Genomic DNA, 2,460 nt, shown 5'->3' on the forward strand with positions numbered 1-2,460 from the left:
AATCCATATTGATATTCTAATTTGAACCGAGCCATATTTCGTGAAATTCGGACGAGAAACTAGGTTGATTTGACCGAAATGGAGTTTTCGGTTGATTCTCAAAGGGGTTTGTACACATTTTTTCTTCCATACTGATTCCGGATATATTATGGATATTTTCTCATACTTAAATCCATATTGATATTTTAATTTGAACCGAGCCATATTTCGTAAAATTCGGACGAGAAACTGGGTAGATTTGACCGCAATTGAGTTTTCGGTTGATTCTCAAAGAGGTTAGTACACATTTCTTCTTCCATACTGAGTCAGGATGTATTATGGATATTTTCTCATACTTGAATCTATATTGATATTTTAATTTGAAATGAGCCATATTTCGTAAAATTCGGACGAGAAACTGGGTAGATTTGACAGTAATGGAGTTTTCGGTGGATTCTCAAAGGGGTTAGTACATAATTTTTTCTTCACTACTGAGTCCGGATGTATTACGGATATCATAACATACATGAATCCATATTTATATGTTAATTTTAACCGAGCCATAATTCCTCAAATTCGGAAGAGAAACTGCGTAGATTTGACGGAAATAGAGTTTTTGGTGGATTCTCAAAGAGTTTAGTACACAGTTTTTTCTTCCATACTGAGTTCGAATGTATTATGGATATTTTCACATATTTAATCCATATTGATATTCTAATTTGAACCGAGCCATATTTCATGAAATTCGGACGAGAAACTGAGTTGATTTTATCGAAATGGAGTTTTCAATGGATTGTCAAAGGGGCTAGTACACCGTTTTTTCTTCCATACTGAGTTCGAATGTATTATGGATATTTTCACATATTTTAATCCATATTGATATTCTAATTTGAACCGAGCCATATTTCATCAAATTCGGACGAGAAACTGCGTAGATTTGACGGAAATGGAGTTTTCGGTGGATTCTCAAAGGGGTTAGTACACAGTTTTTTCTTCAATACTGAGTTTGGATGTATTACGGATATCTTCACATAATTGAATCCATATTTATATGTTAATTTGAACCGAGCCATATTTCCTCAAATTCGGACGAGAAACTGCGTAGATTTGACGGAAATGAAGTTTTCGGTGGATTCTCAAAGTGGTTAGTACACAGTTTTTTCTTCCATACTGAGTCTGAATGTATTATGGATATTTTCACATATTTTAACCCATATTGATATTCTAATTTGAACCAAGCCATATTTCGTGAAATTCGGACGAGAAACTGGGTAGATTTGACCGAAATGGAGTTTTCGGTTGATTCTCAAAGGGGCTAGTACACATTTTTTCTTCAATACTGAGTCCGGATGTTTATGGATATTTTCTCATACTTTAATCTATATTGATATTTTAATTTGAACCGAGCCATATTTCATAAAATTCAGACGAGAAACTGGGTTGATTTGACGGAAATGGAGTTTTCGGTAGATTCTCAAAGAGGTTAGTACACAGTTTTTCTTCAATACCGAGTCCGGATGTATTACGGATATTTTCACATACTTGAATCCATATTGATATGTTAATTTGAACCGAGCCATATTTCCTCAAATTCGGACGAGAAACTGCTTAGATTTTACCGAAATGGAATTTTCGGTGGATTGTCAAAGAGGCTAGTACACAGTTTTTTCTTCCATACTGAGTTCGAATGTATTATGGATATTTTCACATATTTTAATCCATATTGATATTCTAATTTGAACCGAGCCATATTTCGTGAAATTCGGACGAGAAACTGGGTTGATTTGACCGAAATGGAGTTTTCGGTTGATTCTCAAAGGGGTTTGTACACATTTTTTCTTCCATACTGATTCCGGATATATTATGGATATTTTCTCATACTTAAATCCATATTGATATTTTAATTTGAACCGAGCCATATTTCGTAAAATTCGGACGAGAAACTGGGTAGATTTGACCGAAATTGAGTTTTCGGTTGATTCTGAAAGAGGTTAGTACACATTTCTTCTTCCATACTGAGTCCGGATATATTATGGATATTTTCTCATACTTGAATCTATATTGATATTTTAATTTGAAATGAGCCATATTTCGTAAAATTCGGACAAGAAACTGGGTAGATTTGACAGTAATGGAGTTTTCGGTGGATTCTCAAAGGGGTGTTAGTACACAGTTTTTTATTCAATACTGAGTCCGGATGTATTATGGATATCTTCACATACATGAATCCATATTTATATGTTAATTTGAACCGAGCCATATTTCCTCAAATTCGGACGAGAAACTGCGTAGATTTGCGGAAATGGAGTTTTCGGTGGATTCTCAAAGGGGTTAGTACACAGTTTTTTCTTCCATACTGAGTCCGAATTTATTATGGATATTTTCACATATTTAATCCATTGTGATATTTTAATTTGAAGCGAGCCATATTTCATGAAATTCGGACGAGAAACTGGGTAGTTTTGACCGCAATTAAATTTT

Source organism: Apium graveolens, chromosome 2 (genome assembly GCF_009905375.1).
Source record: "Apium graveolens cultivar Ventura chromosome 2, ASM990537v1, whole genome shotgun sequence".
In the NCBI taxonomy this organism is placed as follows: Eukaryota; Viridiplantae; Streptophyta; class Magnoliopsida; order Apiales; family Apiaceae; genus Apium; species Apium graveolens.